Raw genomic sequence first — 6120 nt, 5'->3', positions numbered from 1 at the left:
CTGAGATCAAAAGGCAAAAGAGAGGGAGAAGGCAAGTCAATAAGTGTTTACGAAAGAAATTAAAAAGAGAAATTACTCACAAGCAAAGTGACTCTTCATGCCTTCATTTCAACGAGTCCAAACAGATCTTTGGGCCAACTTAGCCATCAGAGTTGTGATCGACACCCCCTCCCCCAACTCTCGCACCCCATCTCTGTCTGAGGCATTTAAAAAAAGAAACTAACAGTGAGTTCAATGAGTATTGTCAATCTGTCTCCCGTTCCTAAAGAGAACTGAGGTATGACTGACGTACCCTAAACTGTACAGTGAAAGTGTACAATGTGATGAGACCTGCCATATCTATAAACACATGAAACCGTCACCAACAATCAAGACTGTAAAAATATCCATCACCCCCAAAATCTTCCCAGTGACCTGTGGCAATCCTTCTCTTCTACTACTCCCTGCCAAAACAGGCAATCACTGAACTGTTTTCTATCACCATAGACGAGTTTGCATTTTCTGGCATGCTGCATAAATGAAATCATCCTTATGTACTCTGGCTTGTCTGGCTTCTTCCACTCACCATAATTATTTTGAGATTCATCTTGTTGCAGTCTGCATCATTAGTTCGTCCATATTATGGAGATTACACATTCACCAGTTGATGGACACTTGGGTTGGTTCCAGTTTTTTCCTATTACAAATGAAGTGGCTATGAACATTCACGTGTAAGTCTCTGTATAGATATACGCTTTCTTTTCTCTTGGGTAAAATACTCACGAGTGAAATGTCTGGAATGAATTGTGGGCATATGTTTGTCTTCTTAGGAAATTGACAAAATAATTTTTTCAAAATGCCTGTACTATTCCACTTTAAAATTTACCAATTTAAAAGGCTACCAGTTGAAACATTATCATCAGCGATGTATGAGAATTGCAGCTCCTGTGCAACTTTGTCAACATAGCATGGTCATTCTTTTTAATCCTTGACATTCAAATAGATGTGTGGTGATATGTCATCGAGGTTTTGGTTTGCATTTCCCTAATGATTAATGACGTTCACATGCATCTTTTCACATGCTTATTTTCTATCTGTATATCTTCTTGTGTGCCTATTTCAAGAAGTTGGGTGTTTTTTTTTTTTTTGAGGAAGATTAGCCCTGAGCTAACATCTGTGTCCATCTTCCTCTACTGTACATGTGGGACGGCTGCCAAATCATGGATTGACAAGCAGTGCATAGGTCCACGCTCCAGATCCAAACCAGTGAACCCCAGGCCGCCAAAGCGGATCATGCAAACTTAAGCACTGTGCCACTGGGCCAACCCCAGGTTGTTTTCTTATTGCTACCAGAATAGAAATCCTTTACCAGACATAAATCTTGAAAATATTTTCATCAGGCTGTGGCTTTTCATTCAGGTAATTGTGTCTCTTGAAGAGTAGTTTTATAGTTTTGATGACGTCCAACTTACCAATTATTTTTCTTCTTTTATGTATCTTTAGGTGTTGTATCTAAGAAACATCTGCCTTACCCAAGGTAGAACATTTCCCCTATGTTTTCTGCTACAAACTTCTTAGTTTTAGTTTTTACGGTTAGATCTATGTTCCATTTAATTTTTTAATATAGTGCATGGTAGGGATCAAAGCTTAAAAAGACAGCTGTCCACATGTGTGCAGGTTTATTTCTGGACTCTATTGTCCCATTGTTCTACCAGTCTAACTTTACACCAGTACCACACTGTCTTGATTATTGTAGCTTGACATGCAGCCTCCATATCAGATCAGGTTAATTCTCTTAACTTTATATTTCATTTCATTTTACATTTCAAAGTCGTTTTGACCATTCTAGGTCCTTTGCATTGCTGTACCAATTGTAGTATCAACTTGTCAATTTTCATAAAAGGACCACTTGGGCTTTTGAATGGATGGGGTTGAAAGCATATGATAATTCATTGGATGGGACTGAATGTATATAACACATATAATAATGTGTAATTGGGAGATTTGAGATCTTGAGTCTTCTGACCAATGAACATGGTATATCTCAGTTTATTTAGGTCTTCTTTAACTACTCACAGCACTGTTCTATAGTTTTCAGTAGAAAGACCTTACATATTCCCTAAATATTTGATAGTTTTTGGCACTATTGTGAATTGTAATTTTTAAATTCAATTTCCAAGTGTTTGTTGCTAGTATATAGGAAGACACTCGATATATTCATCTTGTATCCTTCAATCTTGATTAATTTACTTATTAGTACTAGTAGCTTTATTTGCTTATTAAGAAGAAATAGTAGCTTATTAGTTTTTAATAGCTTTTTTTGTAGATTCTATCAGATTTTCTATCTCACGTCATCTGAAAAAAAAATTTACTTCTTTTCCAATTTACATGCATTCCAATTTACATACAACTCATCTCTACTTGACAACAATTTCCTTTCTAATGCCAGATCTGGAAGTAGGGCTAAAATTAAGGTCCAAGACTCCGGAAACATTCCAAAACCAGAGACTATGTCTATGACTTTGACTAATAGCAAGAATTCCAAAAGGATTGAGAGGATGGATACTCTTCTTGCTGTCTTTCACCAAGGTGGGCCTGACTATGCAAATGTTCAGTTGCCTAGTGGATGGGAGAGCCATTTACCTCCAGAGAGCCATTGTTATTATACTCTTTGAAATCTGTATGTGCATTTTGGTTGTCTATTTGATTACACGCTGCTGAAAGGCAAATGACTACTGTCAAACTATGAGTGATGATTTTTTTTTGGCAAAGGTTTTGACCAAAAATCAGGGGGTGGACCTTGCTGTGAGAGTTAAGTGCACAGACCTGGAACAGACCTGAGCTGAAGTATCTGCACATCCTTCACCGTTGATCAAGGAGTGAAACATTATTAGTGTTGCTTTGTAGCCATGGGTGCAAGATGTTTTGGGACAGGTTTTTCACAGCTTATCAGCAGTGTTTATTGGTAACAGTGCAATTGACGATTTACACCTGTTCTCATTGAGACCTTCAGAGTGCTTTGCTGTTGAGGCTGGTTACATAGCAAGAACATGCCTACACACCCAGCAGGGTATAAGAAACCCCAGTCGTGAATCCATTTTGTGCCTCTGAAGTGTTCTGTGCACGTTAGTTCTTCTCTGACAGTGAAATTGTGTCCATAAATGGAGGAAAATGGGAGCTCACTCCTGGCTCTCATCCAAACCCATGGCTGTGAGGCAGCCTTTTGCTGTGATGCAAGTCCTTACTTTATGCTGTTGCTATATTGCACCCTTTCCCTTAATACATTGTAGATTTATAAGCATTGTCATTTTGGGTCCTATGAGTCATCTTTAGCAATTCGACTGTTTAACTGTCACTGTTTATTGCATCACATTTTTTGGTAATGTGGCAGTCTGTAGCTCAGGCCTTGTGGCTATTTCACAGTGCATAATCTTGTTCTCTTTCTTGTGAGTAATCTGTCCATAAGGCATATATAACCTAGTTCTTTTTCCATGTTCAGTTCACTCAGTGGTCTCTTTTATCCCTCCCCTTATTTTCTGTGCTAATCAACTTGCTCAGTGCTTGCTGATTTCTGATCTGTTTCTCTTGGATGCACCTGCACTCTGGCCACCAATAATCTCTGGCTTCCTGAGCAGTCTAACAATAGAGTCTTACTTCTGTTACCTCAGTAGAGATATGATTACATTCTACCTGTGCTGCTGGCTTATCATATTCTACCAGAGCATGTTGCTCATCCAACAGAAGTGTTCTCTGTTCTCAGTATGTTTCTCTCCCAGAGGTATTACGAGTTCCTACTAGATTTTCATCCAGTCTGATGACAATATGTGCTGTATGTGTGCAGTAACATATGCCCCCGTGTTTTTGCTTCATTAGTAACTCTTGCTTCTCTATAACCTTTCCATAGTTTAGCTATTAAGCTACTACCTGGGAGTGACCATGTGCTCCCACATCTTTTACACATCCACATCATTGTCATCTGCCTATAGCCTATATGGCTAAACTTAACTTTCAAAGAATAACATGCCCAATCCTTTTAAATCTTCTTACTAGTACCACACAATTTATCAGTGCTTTTAAAAAACCCGATACAGGCATTAGGCATTTGATAACCCATGCTGCGCTCAAGTCTGCCTTATTTCTCTTATCATCATACATTGCTTAGTTATCGTGGCAGGTCATTCTTCCTACCTTCTGTTAGCTGATTTAATAGACTAACTTCTGGGTTGACTGACTCATGAAGTGCAAACTTTCCTTCAGTCCTTTCATATCTCAGGGTCCAAACACCAGGGATTAAGAGGTACAGAAGAGTTGGGCACCACTCTCAGGATGAAAGACGACAAAATCCTGAATGCAGATCCCAGGGAGCAAAGAAAAGGGCATTGATTCAGTCTTATTCCAACAATCACCAAAAACCAAAAATGTGGACTGTGAACTGCATCAGCTTCAGGCTCTTCTTTTGGGTGCTACGATTTTCAACCTATCTGCACTTCTATTGTTTCCAACATTAAAATAAAAAACACATAAAAAGGATTCTGATCTTATTTTATGTACAATTTGATAGGTTAGTGATTTATAGAAGAAATAGTTACCAAGTAGCCAGCATGGTACTTGCTACACATGCTTTTAAGTTGAGGGACACCACCTCGACCAGGTGATCAAGGTTGGCACTGTCAGTGATCACTCATGTTGACAGCATACACTATCCGTATGATAACATTTTATCTCTGCAGTTTTCCTACAAAAAACCTCTAACACCAGTGTAACCATAAAAAAAAGGTATCAGAAACCCAAACTGAGGAATATTCTACAAAATACTTGACAAGGACTCCTCAAAACTGTCAAGGTAATCAAAAACATGGAAGGTCTGAGAAATTGTCACAGACCAGTGGAAGCTAAGGGGACATGCCAATTGAGTGTAACGTGGTATCCTAGATGGCATTTTGGAACACAAAATCATTAGTGAAACACTAGTGAAATCTAAAGAATGGTGTGTTTAGTTAGTAACATATCTATGTTACTGAGTTAAGACAAATGAACCAGAGCAATGTAAGATGTTAATATGGGAAACTGACTGAGTATATAGGAAGTACGGTGGTGACTTTTCTTTAAATCTAAAACTATTCTAAACTGAAGTTAAATTTTTTTTTGAAAAGTACTCCACATTAGATACTTTTCAACTCTAGTTTTCTGAAAAACCAAGCATGTAGAAAGAGATCTCTTTTGACTTTCATTTCTCTTTTGGCACTGTGCAGTAAGCTCAAGTTGCATCAGGGTGTCAGAGACTGAGCGGGGGCAAATTATAATCTCTCCACTGCTGGAACTTAGGTGCCACGAGGAGTGTTGATCCATCTCCATGGTACGACGATTAGCCCTCATCTAAGGGCGGGCTCTTACTCCTGGCTGTTTTCTTTGGCAGTGATGCCACTAAGTGACAATAACCCATTGTTGAAGAAATACCTGTTCTCCAATTAATGCTAAAAATACACCACCATTTTCCCTCACATAGTATCCACCGAGGATAGGGAGTAGAAAACTCACCCAGAGAATCACCTGACTTGTTCTCAGGCTCAGACTACCAGATTATACTTGCAGACAGCAACATGCCCAGGATCCAGAGAAATCTTTAGTGGTCCAGGTTTTAAAAATGAGGGTTTCATTTATTTCCTTCTCTGTGCTGACCAAACCATGTAGCCTGAAATGATGGCAGATGGACCAAATATGTCCTCTAAGACTATGCTATGTGTATCACATAGATTCCCCTCCCCAAAAGCGAGTGTGCTTTTCAATACCAAAGCAGTGCTTCTGATATGAAAGTAGCCCTGATGTTTCTTTCCAATTTCAAAGCCCGCTGCCCAAGCAGGGCAGAAATAACGCTGATTTTCAATGCTGCACAGTGTGGGCAAGCATCCTGGGTTCTTGGAAAAAGATTCTAGACAGGATGCTCAGGCTACATGCATGCAAGAGGGCTGAGGAGAGGATTTGCTTTGTAATGACTCAGTACAAAACGAACAACTGAAGTGGCATAAAATGAAGACCAAAAAAACATGTAGAAATCAACATCCACCAAACACATACACAACACACACAAGGATACATACACACAAGAATGCTTGAAAAATCCCACGGATTTCCAAGGACCTA

Source organism: Equus caballus, chromosome 23, assembly GCF_041296265.1.
Source record: "Equus caballus isolate H_3958 breed thoroughbred chromosome 23, TB-T2T, whole genome shotgun sequence".
Lineage (NCBI taxonomy): Eukaryota > Metazoa > Chordata > Mammalia > Perissodactyla > Equidae > Equus > Equus caballus.
The sequence above is the reverse complement of the archived record's forward strand: the minus strand, read 5'-3'. Positions refer to the sequence as shown.